We start from the raw sequence: 23,176 nt of genomic DNA, 5'->3' as shown, positions 1-23,176 counted from the left end.
CGTAAAGGCATGACAAACATGGCCTTAATCATCTTTTACAAGCAGATATGTGCAGGGGCAGCCAGTGGCTGGAGGGGAGAGGGAGAGAGAGAGAGAGAGAGAGAGAGAGAGAGAGAGAGAGAGAGAGAGAGAGAGAAATTTAAAGACTACCTCTGAAACATCACTTGTCCTGCCAGGCTTTGATCTCCCCACCGCAATTACACTAACATCCAAACGAGCATCCAGTCGCCACACCAACAGACTTCAAACATGCACATGTACACATTCTCACACACATGCCCTTTACTGTACTACCCCCCCCCCCCCAAAACACACACACATATACACACATACAAGCAGAGTGTCTCCAGCAGAGAGAACAAGAATGAAAGGCAGCTGTATTGGTTCTGTGATCCCTGCTTTAATGAATTTCTGTATACAGTATATACACACATACTGTATGTGTGTGTGTGTGTGTGTGTGTGTGTGTGTGTGTGTGTGTGTGTGTGTGTGTGTGTGTGTGTGTGTGTGTGTGTGTGTGTAATTCATCATTGGAGAAGGGGGTCAGTGGGATGTGTTGTGTTGAACTGATGCACTATTGAATGTTTAGAGCTGCAAAACGAGTGGTGAAGGTCTCAACGGAAAACTCCTGACTTCTTGTCTGGCCTCACACTCTGGATCATAAGAAACTGAGATTAGGGAGCATCTTTAACAGAAGAGCATCTTAATCAGAGTAATATTCACATTCAACAAATGAGCAATGTAACAACAAAGCCTGTTGTAAATCATTTTATTTAAACTGTTTTTACCAGATTTATTTTACATTTTCCAATAACAATTATTCACAACTCAATTATAAAAATGATTAAAGTGTTAAAATTGAGAGAAACAAATATATATATAGATAAAATTAATTATTTTTTTACAAAAAGGTTTCTTCAGATTCAGTTCCATTCAACTGAGATTCATGGACAAAAATGTTTCAGGTAAATTCTGAATCCACAGCTTATGACGCTGTGTCACTGTCAGTCCTGTTCACATTAAAGCCTTGAATTGTAATTTATCTTGTTGTTTGCTCTGCATGCTCTTTCGTTATGTCATCATGTCTATTGTGAGAGAGAAAGAGAGAGGCTCAGGCAGTGCTGGCGACGGCCAAATGGCAGCATGGCGTCTGTGAGGCAGACTGCCTCCATTAGTGAGCTTGAGAGCTGCATTTATTGTCCAATTAGAGACAGGCTGATCTACCTGTAATCACCTGGTACAGGTGTGAGCTTCACTCTGCTGCTTCGGCCATGGGAAGCCATTCATTGGCTGTCAGAGCTCAGTGCTTTGATCTCAGCATTGTTCCAGCAAGATCGCCTAGGGCCACTCCGGCTCCGAGACGCACTCGTGCCCTAAATGCTAAAGGAAGAGATTTATTGCCCGTCATACAACTTGAAGCACACAGACTCACAAATATGCACATGCACGCTACATGGAGGAGAAGACTTTTCATTGGTGACTGATCATCTAGCGGTCATGAATCACCTGATTTATGTTGTGCTGGATGACAGAGACAGAGAGGTTCTGAGAAGTGGTGTGAGGAGTCATGCGGAAACAACTTCCTTCGTTTGACATTGCTAACAAGCTGCTCACTTGTAAACAGAAAGAGCAGGGATAGTCACGTCACAACTACAGAGCGGTCTGATAGCACGGGTTTGCTAATAGGAACTTATTTATTTTGCGTCATTTTAAAACATTACAAAAAATGTTAAAACCATTTAAAATATATGATATATTAGTAGGTCATCTTGGGAATATTGAATCAGAATGGCTTCTTATTTTCAGTGCATTGCACACAGAAAACAGAATGAGCTTTGTATGAGCTGTGAGCTAAGACTGTCTGTTTGACTGTCTAAAGGAAATAATATGGTCAAATTCAAATATTGAGATCATATTTGTGTCTCCATTCAAAGCTTTGTAAGCTTAAATCACAAGGAATATTTCAGTAAAAAATGCATTACTTTATTCTATTTAAATTATATTGAAATAGATTTTTGATAAACCCCTGAATATCAGTAGAGATATTTGTGGACATTTGGACAGGGTTCTGAACTCAGTAGCCTCAATGTCTCATAAACTGTACATGTACATTGTGTGTGTGCGCGTGTGTGTGTGTGTGTGTGTGTGTGTGTGTGTGTGTGTGTGTGTGTGTGTGTGTGTGTGTGTGTTGGTGACATTGGAATAAACCGGACCATTTACACTAGAAGAACACCATAAAACCAGGAGACACTGTGGCGGCACATTATTCTGTATGAAGTCATTATTAAAGGAAGTGAAGTCGTTTCCTGCTGGTGATGAGACACAGATGAGCCAATCGCAGGCAGGTATATAGTTATAAGCATCTGATAGACATGATGCCAGTGGAGTGAAACTCTGGTCAAATCTAACCTTCAACTGTGAACTAAAATGGAAAATGATATGTTTATCTTCAGGTTTCAGGTTCACTTACAATGCTTTTTAAATCAAATCTGTAGCATTTTAATTTGTGTGATATTTTCTGCTGAATGTGTCCTATACTGTACCTGTGAAGAGAAAGAAGACACACTAAGACACAATGCCGTATATGTAATGGTAAAATAATTTGCAACAACAAAAAAACGTGGAAGAATTTCTCACCCATAAAACGTCAAGAATGAGAACCAGTCACGCAGAAACTGCGTAAGTATTTAAAACAAAATATTTGAAGAGAATGCCTTTCTGAGCTATCAGAATACTTCAGAAAGGCATTTCCTTTGAGTAAATGGCATACCATGTGATTTGAGTTACCATGTTGACTTCCAGTCTACAAATATTTATTTTGTATGGTCTTTGATATCATAAGAAAATTAGATATTTTAATGAGGAATAGAAAACATGTGGCTACAGAACTATAAAGTACAGACTATTGGGTAGGGATGGCTCAGTGCGGTGAGATGGAGTCACTTATAAAGCAACTAAACAAGGGAAACTATAATATGTGGTACAGCTTCAGGCTTTTCGTAGCTCTACTATAATATAGTGACATTCAGCTAATGAGAACAGTGAGCGAATGCATGTTTGTACCACCTTATTTTTCAAACGTAAAACTATTTCTGTACATCCATAACTTCATAAATGTCAAATTTATTCATTTTTTAAATAAATGACCTACAAAGGTAAAAAGATGAATTAATAACTACATTATTTCATATAATGATGTGGTATAATGATAGAATGTGAGCAGCAGTACTGATTTTTTATGAGGTGAGATGCCGGGCTCGGGCAGTTTGTGTAAGCAAATCTGTTATGTGTGTTGAGCTACAAACGTTTAGATCTATTATAGACATAGAGAAGAGCTGTTTTCAAAAATGAGGATTTTTCAAACCCTCAACCAAACAGTGCCCCCCCCTCTCCCTTTGAGGGTCATGCTGGGAGAAAAATCGAAGCCATGCCAAAAGAAAATGTTGTGTCGGCTCTGCAGGAGTGCCTATAAACTCTTCAGATCAGTATCAACACAGATGTCATTAGTTTGCTCAGAAATAATACAGAAAATATTCCTAAAAGCACACCATGCACTTGAGTCGGTGATTTGCAGCACAGAGGCTTTGCTGCAAACTGGAGAATTTGCTTCAAGCACCAATGATATGACAGGACACAGGACCGTGAATAGATATAAGTGAAGATTAAAGGCCTACCTCTGTTTCTGTTCTGCTGGGGACAGTGACGAACATGTTCCTTTTCATCTGAAGGCCGGTGCTTGATTCTGCACATTATATCCTGTTTGGGATTAGAGGTGAATGAAGAAGCAGCCATTAAAGAAGATGAAACAGAATATAAAAACAGCAGGATCCTGGGTAATTATTTCCTAAATGCACGGCATGCTGATGCAGCGCTGAACAATGCTGCTCACTTGGCTGTGTACAACACAGAGGGGCCAGGACCATAACAGCAATGACACACACACACACACAACAAAATACCAAAATACACATGTATGCAAACAGCTAATGCATGTGTGTGTACATTAGTATGCAAGCCCAAGGCAAGAGAGAGAGAGAGAGAGAGAGAGAGAGAGAGAGAGAGAGAGAGAGGCAGACATACTTATGCATTATTATGCATACAATAATCAGTTATATGTTCTATTATAGCTCTACACCTTCAACACATGTACTAACTCTCTTTAAATGTTAACCTGGTTTGAATAAGAGGCTTTGAATAAAAGGATTAAGGAGAACTGGAAGTTATTGTTAAGGCTTCAGTTCCCCTCTGGTTCTCTGCAGTGTACTGTCAGACAGACTATATGCTACAGTAAGGTATTAATTAGCAGTCCTGTAGAAGCAGGTCTCAGACCTACAGTACACAGTGCTGCTCAGAGCTGTTATGGGTTAAGGCTACAGGCATGAGCTGTGAAAGGCTCTGGAAGCAGGAATGGGTGGGAAATAGGGGAGGGAGCCAGTTATAAAATTTGCAATAAAGAAATTGAGCCTATTATTGTTGATGCAGCTCTGCAGAAATTAGCGGAACACATTCTTTTTGTTCCTGTCAACTTAACCTCCCCCTTCGTAAAAAAAAGAGCCCTCCTCCAGCCCATGAAACAGCCCTCTCCCTCCCTTCTTCCCCTCCTCCATCCTCCCCTTCTCCCCTCAGCCCTTCCCTGCACTTCACAATCCCTTGCTCCTTTTGAAATGAAGAGGAAAGGAAGGCTGCTGCTGCCTCAATTACACAAAGGCTCAGTGATCCCCGGCTGGCTGCATTCACTCTCCCCTCAGCCCTCTCTGCAGGAATTCTAAAAGACTTTTAGCCACGTGGGCCGAACATGGGCCACCCTCTCTCTCTCTCTCTCTCTCTCTCTCTCTCTCTCTCTCTCTCTCTCTCTCTCTCTCTCTCTCTCTCTCTCTCTCTCTCTCACTCCTTGCTCTTTCTGTCTCTCCCTTTTTCACTGCAAACTAGATCCCACTCTGTCTTTTCTATTGCGCTCTCTCTCTCTCTCTCTCTCTCTCTCTCTCTCTCTCTCTCTCTCTCTCTCTCTCTCAGAAAAATTAATCATGTGTGAAATGGAAACAGCAAACTGGCGGTGACACAGGCTGAACCCGTGCCAGGTTGCGCTCATCAGCTAGCCGACACGGTGCAGCACTGCTCCTTTAGGCAGGTGTTAATAAAAGACACACATCTTCTCACACGCATACAGTGATGAACAAACACATAAACCTGCTCACATGCAACTAGGACGTTGGGAATTCTAAAGGGATTTAAGATGTTTTATTGTTTGGAATGGACTAAGCCTTCACCTCTCAGTGGACAGGAGCTCTAAAACAAGCATTTGCTTGTGGGTTTTCTTTATTTTATTTCTCTCTCCATTTTATCTCTAATGGACTGCTGTGACCAACACAAATAGCCTCTAATTTGACTTTGAATACAGAAGCTTTGTATGGTGCAGTAATTGGACATATTAAAATAAATAGCTGTGAATGCATTATCAGCACATTCAGGTCAATAATTAACGAATCTGCTCATGCCTCATCGCACACAATCAGCTCTGACACTGGGCATGTCATACTTTTCAATCAACCTAACCGAGGCTTTGGCTGATGTAAAACTGTATACACACATAGATCATGCACTAATACATTAATTATAGTTGTGCACATCTGTCCAGTAGGAAAAGTTGCTGAAACATGGCAAAAAAGTTGCATACACTGAGATCATCATTTATGAACACTCACAAGATTAGTAACTATTGATGGAGCTTCTTAACATTATAGAAAGCTGTGCAAAGCCTATAGAAGAAGTAATGCATAGAGTTCGAAGATTATATAGAGGAAACAGTATGAAAGATGTTCTCTGTTGCAAGCTTTTTCATTTCTTCCTAGATGCCAGTCAGCTGAATGTACTAAATCTCTCTTTCACTCTTTAAGAAATTAATCACTCCTACTCCCCCTTTCCTCCTGAACTGCCTTTGATAGGCTCTTTTCTTCAGCATCTAAAAGAGGCCCTTCCATAGATTTCTATTGGCACCAAGCACATACAACATTCGGCAAGAAGTAATGTAGATCATTTTTATTCATTGCCTCAAATTGTCTGCAATTATGTGCGTCAGTGGCCACCTGCTTGTCCTGAATGGCGTCGGGTCTGGCGGAGTTTGTGTGTGTGTGTCTGTGTGTGCATGTGTGCGAGTGCTTATGTGTGTGCGTGTGTGTGAGGAAGATTACACTAACAGGGGCCATGCAGGGCCCCCAGTCGCAGGTGAAATGGCCTTCTTGTTAGGATAATGAGCGGTCAGGGTTTGCGTGTGCCCGGCCTCAAATGGGGTGGCTGAAAAGCAGGATTAGCTCTCCCAGCCCCCACTCGCACACGCTCACCACTACTGTCTACAAACGGGGTCACAGCAGACGCTGCCCTCAACATGGCCAACACACGACCTAACACTGGCTGGGGTTTTTATCTCTGCATTTAAAGATGTGAGGGACAAACTGGCCGAACACAACACAAACAGACTAAGACGCAGACACACACCTGGAGGAGCTTGTACCGCTTCATTACACACACAATGTCTGTGCTACCGTCACAATGACATACAATTGGGTATAAAAAAATACGGCGTGCTGTAGAGTGCAAGAAATGAAGAATGAAAGAAAGAAAGAAAGAAAGACAGAAAGAAAGAAAGAAAGAATACATCCCAATGGCACATGAGCTGATCTCTGCTGAAGAACATACTAAACATTTACTGTATTAATATCTACTGTGGGATTGTAGGTCAGCCATTGAACAGCCCTTTCCCACAATGCCATGCTGTGTGCTGTGTGGGAGCTGCACTGAGCATATGTAGTGCTATGATTTGAGTATTACTTCAGATGAAAAGCTGCTGGTGGAAACACTTTCATTAGTGCAGCGTGGTGACCCGGGTTCAGCTTCTGATTAAGTATCTCTCTATTAATGAATTCTGCAGCAGGAAACCCCCTGACCCTCCAGTACTTTCGCTCGCTACAGAAACAGAGAGAAATGGGCCAGGGGGAGGAGGAGTGCAGGGAAATGAGGAGAGAAGGAAATATATACGTCTGTCAGATTAGAATAGTGCATGTTAGCGAAATGATTTCAGAATGTTATACTTCTTGGTCTCAAAAAATTCCAATCTGTCATCTCCACACAATCTTTTTAAAGTAACATTTCTAATTTTTTTTTTTCAATTTCGCTGCAACATTTCAGTTGCAGGAACTTAACACTTATGTTTACTGAATGTCATTTTTAGTATATCTGGAAATGCTATGTTATGTAGCTTTACGCTTTACATAGACCTCAGTTTAGAAGTGTATATATATATATATAAGTATAAGTATATATAAGTTCTTCTTCTAGGTCCAGACTGATGTTGCCTCATTGGTGACTACATGGTATTGTCTAACAAACTTTAAGTTTGTTAAATATTATAATAGGTCTTACAAGGATGTTGAAGGAAAATCGCAGAGGCTAAACATTGCCAATTAATTGGGATTTCCAATGCTTTATAAATGTTTTGCTCTGAAAATTATAGTACATCAAGATTATCACAGATTTTGTGAGTTCCAACTATCTTTTTGTGCCTTGCATAAATATAAAACATGATAAATATAATTATATATAAAACATATTACAAGCTAAGATAAGGTCCCTGGTTAAATATGCCCATGATAAATATATTTGTTTTCCACAAAGATCTGGAGGATTCATGAGCATAGTGTTTTAAACTGGGATGTTTAGATGCGTTACATAGATGCTTTAAAGTACACATTTATAGAAATAGAAGTGAATAGAAATAGAAGTGAAATGATGTCTAATCACACCCTCCGGGGCCACTCACATGAGAAAGGGTTCCCTTTTGAGTTTATTTCCTTTCAAGGTTTCTTCCTCTTGTCACCTCAGGGATTTTTTTTCCTCATCACTTTCTCCCCTGATAAATTTAAACACATCATTAGGGATAAAATTACTTACTAAATGATCTACCTGGATTTCTGTGAAGCTTCTTTGTGTTAAGCTTCATTTTTAAAAGTGCTATACAAATAAAATTGATACAGATATGATTAATCATAAGTACTTGCAACGTAATTCATACACAACCTGTAATGTAAAACACAAAGTCACTTAATTGTACCACTTTTATCACCTCTATCTGAATTTTGTACAATAGATTAACTGAGTAAATGGTAAAGTGTCCTAATCAGGGGAGTGATTAGATAATAGAGCTCTTAAACACTTAAGATCTAATTCTCTAGAGCTGTGTGCAAAAGCTACATGTGTTTGCATGTGCAAATAACAAACAGCACGGAAAGTGAGTCTCGTGTAGGGACTAATGAGTAATGATGGGAATTCTGGTTTCTTTCAGTGAGTCAGATCATTTGGCTCATCTCAGAAATAAGAGCTGACAATTTCTGCTCTCAGATGGCTCACTGTATTTTTTTTCTTAACCAGAAAATTGTTTGGAATATTTTGATCACTGATTGTTCATCATATAAAAGAAATTGCATAATGAAACCAATAAAACAAACAGCTCAGATTTACAAAATAGGTTTCCATGGAGGAATTTTGATTAGACTATGCTCTGTAAAAGTAACAGCATTGCATACATCTGAAAAATACAGAGACAGAATATGTTTTGGTCCAGCTTAAAGAGTCAGTGTGTTCTCGAACACTGCATTATGCTAATAAATTAGACAAACAAAATTTTGCTGTTGATCTCTTTTCACCTGAAATCCGCATCAAATGTAGACTTAAGACATCGGCTATCAAATCAACATATCTAATATTGTGCTAATTTTAAATATTATTGATAAAGTTAAGAAATACATTAGAGTAAAATAAAAAATAATACAGTCAACTAGGAAATTTGCTACTGAAGACGAACCAGCTCTAATAACACATTATGTTTCACTTATTGCAGATGTTCAGATTAACATTTCAGAGATGAAAGAAATGAGCCAGTATGTATGGCATGTGCTTTTTCCCTCATCACATCTGTTCCTTCCTTTCCTTCTGGCAGTTTAACTGTGACTTCAGGAGAACTTGTTACATACTATATATCAATCATTCATCACGGGAGCCATGATAATGTTAGCAAACAAGTTTCAGCAATGTTTCATTGATGATTCATGCTATGGCTATATACCAAACACGACAAAGAATCAGAATAGGGTTGACTTAAACATGTTGAGCCTAAACTGTTTACAAAAATATATTTGAAATGCATCAAAAACAAAAAAGGCATAGTGAAATGTGTTGGATATTGCAGTACATTGAAAAATATAATTTGTTCAAACAATAAGGTCCCCCCCCTCCTCCAGCCCCCAACACCACCACCACCTCCACCAAAAAAAAGGACTAATCTCTATGGTCTGCTCTTCCCACACACATGCCAACATAATAATAATAATAATAATAATAATAATAATAATAATAATAATAATAATAATAATAATAATAATATCACAAAAAAAATAAAACAAAATTTCTATTTGAATTAAAATGAAACCACAAGCAGCACCCAAGTAGTAAGTCACAGCTTGGAATAAAATTTCTTCACTCCTCAGCTATTTCACATGTCTCAAATCCAAAAACAAACACAAAACATTTAACCTCTTCTCACTTGTGATATCATGAAAAAGACATCATTTAAAAAAATGCATACATAAAACACATAAAGCCTACAGCACTGAATTTCATGTCAAAGTGCCCTGTTCCTTATTTATGTCATCCAAGTCTGAGCTGTCTGGAAGGAGCTGTCATCAGGCTCTTGGTTGTCCTGCTGAAATGACGTTATCCAATTATTCGGTGCCTAATCAGCCTGTTTTGGTTGCTCTCGTCTCTCTGAGGTACTCCACAGTATAAACAGTTCACTTACTGCACACAGAAAGGGGCTAATCAAGGGAATTATTGTTTTGCTGCTCCAATTTGCCAGCTACGAGTTCGGCACTGATTGGGATGAAAATGTGCTATTGTGTGCCCTGTTCATGCTTGAACTTCAAGTGAAAATAATGCTATGTGAATCACTCCTGGATGATAAGAGACATATGAATTAAAAAGAATAACACAAAATTCAAGTTGCATTGTACTATTTTTTTTTTTAAACAGTTGTCTGTTGAGATATTTGCAAGTAATAATTCAAGCAAAGCTTAAGACGAATGGCGCATGTGCAAAGGGAGGAACAACTGAACTGAAACTAGTAGCAACATATTTAAGATTTCAAAACGGATACAAACAGGAAATAAACAAGAGGCAGGAAGCACACATCTGAGAACACATCTGTGACACAAACCTTCTTGCTCATCCAAGTATAAGCAGGGGGTCCTTTACAGGGATGTTAGACAATGATGGAAATACGCCTGGAGCATTAGATCCGATATACAACCAGAACTCCTGCAAGTGTGAGAAGAAATATGTGTGTGCAGTAACTGGAAATAGTTATTATAGTAGATTTTATTACCTGATGTGAGAAATGCTTGGATAATTACTTGCTAATACATTTCTGCAAGTGATTGAAAATAAATTTAATTTTATTTCTACTAATGAAGAGAAACAAACTTTCTCTTTCTTTCCTGGAAAGTACAGTAGATCAGTTATCAGTGATCACCTTCTACCTCTCTAAATGCAGACTTCCTCAATGCATCATAACCAATCACTCCCATGAACAGAAATCCATGAAAGGTGGACAAGAACACAGTGACTTATTGGAAACATTTACGTTTATGGCAAATGCCCTTATCCAGAGCAACTTACTTTTTATTTCAAATGTATATAACTGAGCAATTGAGGGTTCGATTTGCTCAAGGGCCCAGCAGTGGCAGCTTGGTGGACCTGGGATTTAAACTTACAACCTTCCAATCAGTACTCCAACACCTTAACAACCACTAAGCTACCACAATGCAACCATGGAAAAGCATGGACAAGTGTATAAAAGTGCTCTGGTCACCTTCTCCAGTCATCTTATCTGTGTGCTCTGCTATAGCTTTAGACACCAAGCAATTTCCACTTTGATTGTCTAGACTGACAAGACATTCACTTAATCCATGAATGTGTTCCAGATTTGTAATATCCCCTGCCCAAAACAATCAGGATTAGAATAATAAATAGTGAAAATGTATACTCAGGAAAAAAAAGTGATAGAGCCTTTTAGAGGATTTGTCCTGCACCAAACCAATAAAATAATCTAGGTGGAAGTTTTTAAAGCACCTCTGACATCTGGGACACAAAGATATGTGTGTGTGTGTGTGTGTGTGTGTGTGTGTGTGTGTGTGTGTGTGTGTGTGTGTGAGAGAGAGAGAGAGAAATGATGGGAAAATACAGGCTTTATTTAAACATGGCTAATATTATGCTCTGCCACTGGGAGCTCTATACAAAATGCCACAAGAGGTAGCTGCTGAAAGATCGGGATTGGTAAGAAGTTTCCTTGGTACGCACTGTGCTACCGGTATTGACACACAAGAAATAATTATGGTTGGTGTGAATCCAAGTGATAAGTCTGTGAAGGTTTTTCATTTAGACCTGCTCATTGGTCTGATGCTGCATCATTTTCTACCAGAGAACTGGACTTACAATACAGGTGGATGGAATCTTGGAGAATTCAGGGATACTGAGCGTTATCTAGAAAGCCTGTGAAAAGCCGTCAGCCTTAGGATGTTTTCACACTTGCACCTTTTTCTGGACGCTAGGCCATTTCGCACCATTTGGCTGTGTTTGGTCAGGTGTGAAAGCTGTTTTTGAATATAGGTGCAGTCCTGGGAACTGAGATTGAAAACTGTGGTCTAGGTTTTGCTTCAAGTGAGCTCAGGTGTGGAACAGACCATGTATGAGATCTGCTTTCAGGGCTAGGAAGCAAATACTACGGTGGGGAAGTCATGCCTTCTCAATATTTGGAGTAAAGATGGTATTTATACACAATACTCACAAACTCTTAAACCCTTGGAAAATAACACACACAGCAGAAGTGACAAGTGAAATTTAACAGTGTGAAAGCAAACATGCAGTGATGATGACCTCCTGCTACCAAGTTCATTCTGTTAATTAATTATAAGGATCTGTAGTAAATTGTGTCGGAAATATATGAAGAATCATTTATGAGTTACCTAATAAAGTTGAATATAATTAACTTTTAAATGTTTTCCTGGTTTCTTTATATATTTTTTAATTATTTTAATTAAATGTTGATTTAATTCAGATATTATTTAGTTGTTCTCTCAGCCAGAGAACTTGTTGGAAGCTTAATAAAACTTCTGTTTGCCACCTTTAATTAAAAAAAGAAAAAATATATAGCTGTAGAATCTCAGAAATTGTGCATGTCTCAAACTACATTATTGACAAAGACCACTTTACAGATCTAGAATTATCTGGATAGAATAGACTTATTAAATTAACGTGACATCTTCAGCAGCTGACCTGATGTAGTAAAGCTGTCCTTTAGCTCAGTCCATGATGTTCAAACAGCACTGTGAACGAATCAAATAACCATGTCTACTGATCTAGATTTTTTCATTTCTGTCTTCCAAAACTCTAGCTTAAAGCAAACACGCGTGTAACAAATGTTAGCTTTGTTGGTAGGCTGTATGTGGCAATTTTAAAAAAGAGCAGCGCTCAGTGGAGCAATTCTTAACATGACTTGTATACATCATTGCTCAGTTTTTGTGGAACAATGCATGGTGTTCAGCTCACTTCCCTTGACAGATTCTATGGAAGTTGAGTCAGCTGCTATGTCATGTATATGTATATGTATCTGTCGAAGGTGCTCCTGCTGCTTTTATTAAATGTGCTTAGTGTCCAAACTTCTTTTGTGTCCTTTATATAAAATTGAAAATCTATTACAACACAAAGACCACAAATATGTATGAATATTGTTTTGTACTGAGAAACATGTTCATTACGAACATGCTTGCTACTAAATTAAGTGCCACGACTGCTCAAAATTTTTAAACTTCAACCATTCTAAGTCATGCTCTTTTTTCATATATCTTACCAGACCTCAGTTACAACATGTCAGGACCTTGTATTGTCTTAGGACATACAGAGATAGTAGGCAAAGAGGACACAGGAGCAAAGGGAAAATCCTTTAACAGCAGGACTGAATAGACCTCTGAAAGACTGCTCTTATGAGGCTGCGGCGCCACGGCAAGCCACAAGTTAGACTGTAAAAGCAAGTAGGGGAGGTAGGGGGAGCTTCAGAAGTCAAGTCTATCTGGCACTTAACATTTTACTGCTGTGTATTAGTTACTGTATGTTTGGAAATCCCATTAGCAGGTGTGTCCTTTTTTGTTTGACCTGACAAAGGGCTTTATTTTTAAAAGAGTCAGCCCGACTGGATCATTTTTAAATGAAAACAGTGCTGCTGGCAAGTGAGTGCAAGTACGTACACCCACCTACACACCTTGCTCATGCATTCACGTAGCCTTTTATGCATGTGTGTAAACACACCCAAACACACATTCACAAAGTGCTCTTAGGTATGCACATTTTTCTCGATGCAGCAACGTGGACAGACGGTGAAACAGATATAATGACTTAAAATAATCTTCTTGATAATTAGATAAATAGATCATTACTGTACAAAGACCTGATCTGCATGAACAGTTTATTTAATGCCTTTTAATTCATAATTAATTTGCTTATGCTATACTGTATATAGTGTATTGAATGAGAAAATATTAATTATTACATCTTTCACATTCAATAGTTTAAATATCACTCAAATTTTGAGACAAATAATAAAAATAAAACATGCTATTTTGTGGAGAGAGAAAAACGATAAACAACAAATTTATGACTGATGCATGTTCCTATCTTCTGTTTATAATGGCTAGAAGATCATGTGATCAACATCATTCACTCAAATTACAGTGTTCAGTGACAGTCGACTTCCTTTGCAAGTATTCACACGTAAAAAAGGAAGAGAACATCTATATCACTAGCATTCCTTGGCTCTTTTTTAAGAGGTTCTACACAAATCCATGGCTGCAATTGCCTTGGTATTCACAGCCATAAAAGCTACTTTATGAGTCTGTCAGAAGAAGCAATTCAGCTGTGTCTTCAGAGCAGGAAAATAATCAGAAAATACACAACTATAGTGGACTGGCTTTGCTTGTGCTGTAGTTACAGAAGTATTTAATACTAAAGCTAAAATGAATCAATATCATGCCCTTTGAAAACTCCTGATATAAAGAGAAAATTTATATTGAACTGTGTGTATATCATCCAGCATAATGCTAATCGATAACAAATCTTTACATGAATAACTTAATATTCATAACTTGTAACATATTGCTGACAGGCAAAAAAAAAAAGTCATATAAAAATACAAATTAATCTGCAAAGAATTCCAAGGTCAATTTCTGAAAAGTGTAATGTAATTAACATGATATTATAAGGGGGACACATTGGGAATTGGTTATATATTGATAGGGAACATAACCTTTCAAACTATGCAGGCAAAGAATAGCTAGATCAAGACAGGCCTAGATTTCATTAGCTTTGAGAGACAATAATGGTTTTCATTCCTCTTTCATTCAAGCCCACTCTTTCTGTCATTTCTCCCAACCCCATGAGTCTGAGTGGAGTCTGATTGAAAGGAACCATCATATGCACATCACTGTTGCCCCACATCATTCAGAGAACAAACCGTTTTAGAACCTTAACTATAGCAGCAGCACTGATTGCTCAGGCACCGGCAATTTCCTAACCAACCACCACCTGAACAATGATGTGTTCAGCCCTCTTCTCCCCAGCCTTTCAGACGAGGAATCATTTCACAGTTTGGAACGAGATCTCCATAGCAACTCCTCTTTGAGGGGTTTAGAATCACCATCCAGTAATTCTATGATCATCAGCCACAGCCATTCCCAACCGTTCTTTTCAGAGCGGCCACAGAGGAGAAGAGTAAGGGGTGGGGGGGTGGGTAATGTTTGAGGGGGAGGAAGTGCTGAAATTCTACAGTCTATTTCAGGCAATTCATGTACACAGTCACCATTAGAATTCAAAATATTTCGACCTTCAATCAAGCAGCGTTATGTGAAGCCGCTTCGATCTCCAGTCAAGACGAGCAAATGTTTTAGTCTAATCACCCAGGATGAGTGGAGGCAGACAGAGCCTACTCGATCGGAGGCGAATCAAAATGCTCTTTTTAAACACTGACTGTCTCAACACAAAGCACAAACATGCAGCGCTGGATTCAGACCCCCTCCTCTGTTTCTGTCTGTCTGCAAATGGATCCTAAAATACAGTAGATTTGCTCAGTGACTATAATCACATTTCACATTATGACTACAGAGAGGGTAAATGCATCATTGTGTACTGTAAATTGGACAGATTTTCTATGCAGTTGTACATCTAACTCACTGTCCAAGGCCTCAGACTGCTCTGAGGCCTTGGATAAATGGCTGATAAAACTCTAAAACTAACATCTATGTCTACATATATGCAGTACAAACCCGATAGAATAACAATCCTACAGCATACTGTTCCCTCTTAAACTATCTGTTAATTTAACAACTTCTTCATAAAGCATTGGTTTATTATTGCACTCTGGTTGTTTCTTTTGTGCTACTTGACACATTATGCAAGACATGATTCTCTCTACAGTCTCTGGCACCTTGAAGTGTTTCAGAATGAAGCCAAGTGACAATTCACTTAGGTAGTCAAGTTGATGAGCACTCGATGAGACTAAAGTGAAAACTGGGATTACAGCTCGACAACACTTTACATGACACAGCAAAACAGCACTTGTTAACCTTCATTGTAAACCACAATAAATTGTCTTCCCACAATAAAAAGGCAACCAGAGTATTGTTGAAAGCTACACAAAGAAATCTATGGAAACAGACTGTAATCATGCCAGGGATAAAAAAAAAAAAAAGTATGATAATATTTCAACAGCCACAACACAGAAAAAATTTAGAATCCACCTCTGACCGCTTAGTCGTGCTACACAGTGTAATTCAAGACATTGTGGTAATTCCTCCAACCAATGAGAGACAAGCAGCTCTAAATAGCACAGTTTTTTATTTCCATTTCTTGAGTAAACAAGGCAGGATTTGTCTGATTGTCCTGATTGTCCAACAGTATTTCTGCAGCTTTATCTGGGATATGGTGCTGTAAAATAACAACCTTGCTTTGTAAGGCTATGCTATTTTGCAGCCACTATTCCACATGCTTTTTGCTCTGAATAGCCTGAAACAGGTGCTGGTGTCACTAGCTATTAGTGAGTAGGAGGTTTTGGAGGAGCCAAGTATAACAGCAGTGGTTCAATTGATCAACCACATCCAGGCCATGTTAAAATGTGCTGTGCTGGGGCATTTTAGCTGCTGCAGATATTGAGCAAGAATAACAAGATGGGATAAAAAGAAATTGAAAATGTGTACCAGACTCAGGCTACTGGGAATGGGGGAGAGGGTTTAGACCACTCAGACCAACAGAAAAGCAGGGGAATGGGACAAAGCTGCACTTCTCATCACTGGAATAAAAACAAACAAATTAAGTGACTAGAAGAGAAGAGAATAGAAGAGATTAGCAAAGTAGGATGTAATCAAAGAGAAAAAAAACTGAATAGAACACCAGAAGAGAACAAAACAAAATGGAATTGATTAAAATAGAAAAAACAACATAAAATTTAATAGAATAGAAATAACAGAAATGAATAGAACAGCACTTTTCTGCTCTATTCTATTTCATATTTTTGTACTATTCTCTTTTGTTTTGTTCTGTTTTTTTTTTGTGAACAGCAGAAGAGTAGAACAGAATAAATGATATGTAAGACCTTCTTTATCAGTATTGTGTACATATGTATCATCATACTGTATCGCATCATCCACACACACACACACACACACACACACACACACACACACACACACACACACACACACACACACACACACACACACACACACACACACACACACACACACACACACACACGTTCAGTCATTGCTGGGGCATCTAGGCAGGAAACTTTCCCCTTCTGCAAGCTCTTAGGGCAGAAGCATGCTGAGACATCAGCTTTCAGCATCCTGTCTAATAGTTTTTGGAAGCTTCCACTGAAAGTAAATCCACTGCTTACACAGATTTTTCAGTCATTAGATGGTCAAAAAGAAAAACATAACATCTGTAAGAGACTTGCAGGACTGTTGAGAAACCCAAGATTGTGTGACTTCAAACAGCTGGACATGAAGCTGCAGATCTAGTTCATCTGCTGCCTGGCTTCAATCAGACTGCTGCTCCTCTGGCTGACTATGAAAACATGGCCATACAGCCACCTAAAATAACCTGAAGTACTTTACAGTGACATACTGTTTGCTGAGAAACCTCAGTCTTTATTTCGTGTTCTATTATAAATGATTTGATTATTAATTTATCAGCAATTCTCACTGCTATTAGATGCAGGTGACAAATATGTTCATACAAGACTATAGATTTCACTGTGCTCTTTAGCATCATAAAGAGAGCTCAAACTCAAAATCAATTAAGGAAAGAATTTTCTGGTTTATGTGATGCTGGTTTTACAAACGAATAAAAGCAAAGCCCTATTGTGGCAGGAATTAATGCAATGCCAAAACACACAATTCACATGAGTGTATTTCTTGTTCTTTTGTAACACATGCCACACATTTTGGCAAACATCTGAAGCAAGAAAAAGCGTGCTCCCACTACCATGTAATCAGACAAAATAAAAGAAGTTCCCTGGATGTGGAAACATGTACCATCTGACACCGGATAAAACATTTCTATAATTACAAACAATGATAGAAATGGTTAATGGTTAAGTGGTGGTACAACCACTTATTCTCAGTGGAATCCACTTTAGGAAAACAATGGCAGGTCAAGACAGAGATCTGTAAATTCATGAGGGGAAAAAATATCAGTTATATGTTCTTAAAGTGTTTATAATAGAACAAAGTTGGTTTATTTAGACTTCTATTCACCTTATAGCTTCATGATAAGGTAAAAAAAAAAAACAAGTATTCTGTGATCACACACAATAACAAGCAAATGGCAAAAAAATTAAACATACGTCTTCTGTGATTTTTTTTTAGGGGGGGGGGGGTTTGCACGGTTGGGACAATCATTCAGCATGTCTGCCTCTACCAGTTCTAGTGCATGTATATTCCTCTAGGGAAAACAATCCCTTCTTGCCTGATCTCTGTGTTACAAACAGCACCATAATGATGGTGTTCACCTGTAGGCAAGGAAAAACATGAAACAAATGCCCATCCATATTCTCCTACAACATATGGAAATGTCAAAGAGGTAGGGAGCCTCATCAAAGTCTGAGAAGACTTCAGGAGCCGCAGATGCCATCTGTCACACAGAGCCAGGCAACTGTTGGAAAATGGCTTCGGACCTGCCGTGACACCCTCATTACTGTGTCCAGCATTAATCCTGGGTAGAAAAGCCCAGAGAACAATGGGAATAAATGCTCGGTATTGTAACCCTGCCTGTTCTGCCTCACTCTCTGAACATTGTACAGCCACTAATCAGAGCTCTTCTCATGTAATGGGAAAGTCAATAGCCGCATACAATCAGTAAACAAATTCTGCTATTTTTAAAAAAGAGCCCTGGTCTCCATTTTAGAGCTGGCAATTTAAATTATTCTACCGTGTAACACCTTAATTGTGTAAGACAAAGAAGATGTCGAGAGTACAAAGGATCTGGGAGTGGAGCAGGAGCTTCATGTAATTTCTGTGCTGCCATGCACAGATGACATGTGATAAGCATTCTGCTTTGCCAAGAGCTGTTTTGCTGATGCCAAATGACAGTTTGCAGTTAGTGGCCATAATAAGACACAGGCAAACTATTTGTCTTTAACTTACTGCAAATGTCACTCCCTTAATGAAGATAAAAGAAATGCAGTTAGGAGCATATCAAGCACATGCCATATATAATTGTGTTCTTAGATCACTTTATCGGCAGCTAAACAATCGCTTTCGTTTTCAACATTCAAACTGAAATGCTTGGCTTTCAAAGATATTGATCTTTTCAAGTCACACTGTTGATCTGTTTCATTTGAGAATAGAATGTGTTATTGTGTGCTTGCAGACATTAAAATATTTGTCTGAGGTGTGTTAAATATTGAGCATTTTTGTAAATGTATAAAGAAGTGCTTGTATTACTATATTATTTAGTAAACTAGACGTTTTGGACGATAGACAATAGAAGGAAGCCAGTCAGCAGGAATTCAATTTTGTCAAATAACATGTGACACTAAGCTGTGATTCTCAGCAGACTTGTGAAAACTCTTGTTGAATCACATTGACCAAGTATAAAACACCAGTATTGAAATCTGTTCTCCATGAAGTCAGATGAGGAGCGAGTGTGGAACAGGTATAATCTCATCCCGACCAGACCTAACAAATACTCATCAACATGACTCATCACTAAACTAGCGTGACTGAGAGCCTTTACATGTCTCACACACCCTTTAACATGAACTCACACTCACAGATTACAAAGATTACACAAAATGTCAAGTTACAAATAAACTAGCTCCTTAAATAAAGTTTTAACAAACACTAATGGCACGTAAGAATGTACTTGAAATAATTATGCCAGGATATGATGGTTATTCAAGATAACACACAAAAAAATATTCAGTATCTGTTATAGTCTGAGTCATTCTTAAAGGATGTCTTTCTGAATAAATCTTTAAAGATCCTGTCTTATCTAGGAACCTTACATAGTGTTTCTCTAACATCACAGGTTCCAATAAGATGAACCCTTCTTGGAAGCTGGAACTCTTAATCATCTAAGACACTTGAAGAGCATTTTTTAAGCATGTAAAGCATCCAGTGACTAGCATTTGAACAGTATAAATACTTTGCAAATACTATGTGCAGTCTGGGCTGTGTACGTTATTTTACGACTAGTGCGGTACTTTAGACCTTTAAGCAGAGAACTCACTGGAGAGGAGTTAAGGCGCGTCATGGACAAATAAAACATATACTCTAACACTGCCTAAAACTTCATGTACTCTAAACAAGCGTATTCTTTATATCAACGGGGTATAAATCAACACACCTACACGTGTGCACTGGAGATTAACATTGCGCAAATCCACATTGTAACGCGTAAATCTTGCATTACACCGTTTTGTGCTAAAAATGTTGCTTACAACACATGTTCAGATGCGTGTATTTAATTACTTTAACAATTCTACTTTTACTAGTACCATTTGGTGACATAAGGCATGGCGCAGTACTTGAAATAAACTTACTGTACGATAAATGCGCAAATGGTGCATATTTTAAAAGAATGTGTCAAATTTTCCCCGTTGTTTTAATGCACTAGCAAAGGTGTGAAGCAACAGTTTCTACACTAAAGATTTCCCACATTTCCAAACTCGTGATGTAGTGTACACAGATGACGAAATGTATCATCATAGCAATCAGGCGTTTCATTAGAGCTGCGCATCGCGGTGAGGCTACTGTGCGCCAAAGCTGACTCAAAACGAACAAGCGCAAATACTTTACGGATTTGATTATTCACAATATAAAATGTTTCTTTTTTAATAGCCATTAACTTAAAAGAATCAGTGCAGATTCTTCACAAATAGGCTATGTAAAAGTGATTGTTCAGGTTCATGTTGTATTTCTCTTGTGCGTTAGGAGCAGGAACAAGCAGGTGGGTGTGAGGTGATGCACTAAAGGACCTGTGGATAACAAGGATTTAAGTTTGCACAGATTAGTTAATTATCCACAAATGCGCTTTTCCTCTTAAGGGTGGGGACACATCACTGCCATCGGCAGGAGACAAAAAACCCACCATAGTTTGTGTGAAAACCCCCACCAGCCCGCATCTACACGCACGCAGTAAGCGGAGCTAAAATGATCCAGATCTAGCGCGAGAACGGGACCTTTTGTAAGAGGCCACCTTAACAAACAGGTCCGGATTAATCATTTATCTTTAGCTGCTTAAAGCAGTGACGGATGTGTACCGTCACTCAACCTCACCACAATAGATGCACAACGTTTTGTTCTTGCCAAATAAATCACCCGCATTGTTTAAGGTACATTGATCAGTGTAATGACTTGTAATAGGCTTCTAATTGGCACAGAAATCTGCTCGCCAGGTAGAACAGCTGACGGCTCCGGTGTTTTAAATCATACACCAACAGTCTTTATAAAAGAAGTATTTAAATATTTAGGTATGAAAAAAAAACACATCTAATAACACACATGACATAATATACATGATGAACAAATTAAAAAAAATGCATCAGTGAATATAAATGGAATATGCTGTGCATGTTCGCACATTATAATATATTAAATTAGTAGTGTTTCATTATTGGCAGTTTTATTTACTTTGTAAATAAATGATATAAATATCCCTGGTAACAAAATAGCATCTGCTTAAAACATCTAAAATGTCTAATTAATCTACAGTATGCTCTCATTGTCCTGTTTAATTAATTACGCGTATACATTTAGATGCAGAAAAAAATAGATCACTTTCGGATCATAATTAAATAGCATCGCCTTTGTCGAATACACTAATCGCTATATACAATTTACATTCGTTTAGAAAATCTATATTAATATGACTGAATTTATTACAGACAAATAAAACAAATCAACTTTGATATGGAATGCAGGAGAGAAAGTTACACATGCACAAAACAGGGAGACTTTTCTTACCTGAAGCCAAATGCCTTGCCTTTATTTTTTTTTAACAGAAATTTAATGGTGTTAATTGTTTGCCTGTCAATTTACTATAATTGCAGAAATGAAGTCATTTCCGAGGCTCCGTCATGCGAATTTGAATAAACTTTTTAGATTCCCCTCTCCATAGGAGGGATTTAAAGCGAAGCGCTTTGGAGCAAATTGCAGCCGGGCTGCCTGGCACCGCTCAGCCTTTATAATGGAGCATTATTTGGCAATTTTGAATACTGTAATGCACAGCTTTCTGCGAGGCCATTTTCAAGAAAATTGCTTTAACTTTTAAAAGGATGATGATTCACTCTAAAGCAGGCCATTGTTAAATTATGCTATTATCCTTAAATGTTTTAACAAGTAAAAAAAAAAAAAAACATTAGTCTGATGCATTGATATTCATATAAAAGACAAAAAAGAAGCATCGTTGAAACGTAAAAAAAATTCTAAGGATAAGGTGAAAATATTCACGTATTAACTTATCTTTGTATTTTAAACAAGTACAATTCCTGAGACATGTGCGTAATAGATATTCTTCTGTTTATGACGATTATCAATCGTGTTAAATCTTTGCCTTTAATTCGTTATAGAATTTCATCTTTTTACTTCCTAAAATTGTGGAAAGTATTGCATTGTGGAAATTATGCTGCGGATTTAAAGTCCGCATCGTGTAGGACACGCGCGTGCTGCTTTTCCAAAGGCATTTAAACGGAGCGCTGCTGTGGGCGCACGCGCGCATTTACCCGTACAACCACACACACACACACACACACACACACACACACACACACACACACACACACACACACACACACACACACACACACACACACACACACACAACCCATGATCTTTCACACCTGTTGTGAGATTAGTAATTCCCCTCTGATTTGCTCCTCCAGGCTTGTCTTGAGGTGACTGCAGATTACAAAAAAGTGCGATCAGTATTCAAATATTTCAACCCATCTTAAATACTGATGTTTTTTAAAAGAAAAATGTGTATAAACTTATACTAGGACTACTTATATAGCATTACTATATAGCCTAAGATGCAAGGAAACGTTTGAAAGATTTTACGTTTAAGGAGATTCAGTTAAAATTGAACAAAACAAGAGGTTTGTGCAAATTGTATTATTATTATTATTATTTTTTTAAATAAATACATGTAAAATTTGTTGTTACTATAAATCTTTACCTGTGACGTAGCCTGTAGGCTGTCGCAGGCGAATGTCAGGAACGGCATTAAACATAACCAAGACATGCACACAAAAAAAAAACAACAAAATATATAATAAATCAATAGCTTACCATAGAGGACCGCAGGCTTATTATACGCCAATATGAGCTCTACTCTATTATAAGTCGAGTGACTGTGCCTTGATGGCCATATAGCCTACATATAAAAAAAACCTTAAAAATACCAGATCGCTTGACGCCTGACAGTGGGATCGGTACCTCGGTTATTGATTGACATGCTACTTTAGTATTTCTGTCATGGACACGTCTCTTATTGGCTGAACTCGACTCGTCGTTTAAGTATCCGC

General features: G+C 38.2%; 1 long non-coding RNA gene across 3 annotated transcripts; it reads right to left on the bottom strand.

The window, feature by feature from the left end:
- Nucleotides 1–753: 753 nt before the first annotated feature.
- On the bottom strand, nucleotides 754–23,132 carry LOC125141530. 3 transcript variants are annotated; one of them, XR_007140940.1, is made up of 5 exons: nucleotides 22,941–23,132; nucleotides 22,493–22,550; nucleotides 3,675–3,756; nucleotides 2,471–2,543; nucleotides 754–1,380 (listed from the first exon to the last, which is right to left on the bottom strand). It is a non-coding gene; the product is annotated as an uncharacterized LOC125141530 (long non-coding RNA). The 3 variants fall into 3 exon arrangements; XR_007140939.1 differs by lacking the exon at nucleotides 2,471–2,543 and adding an exon at nucleotides 1,507–1,613 and having other exon boundaries at nucleotides 22,941–23,131; XR_007140938.1 differs by lacking the exon at nucleotides 2,471–2,543 and having other exon boundaries at nucleotides 22,941–23,125.
- Nucleotides 23,133–23,176: the final 44 nt, after the last annotated feature.

The sequence above is a fragment of the Tachysurus fulvidraco genome, chromosome 6, assembly GCF_022655615.1.
Source record: "Tachysurus fulvidraco isolate hzauxx_2018 chromosome 6, HZAU_PFXX_2.0, whole genome shotgun sequence".
NCBI classification, from domain to species: domain Eukaryota; kingdom Metazoa; phylum Chordata; class Actinopteri; order Siluriformes; family Bagridae; genus Tachysurus; species Tachysurus fulvidraco.
This window is presented reverse-complemented; position numbering and strand designations above follow the sequence as displayed.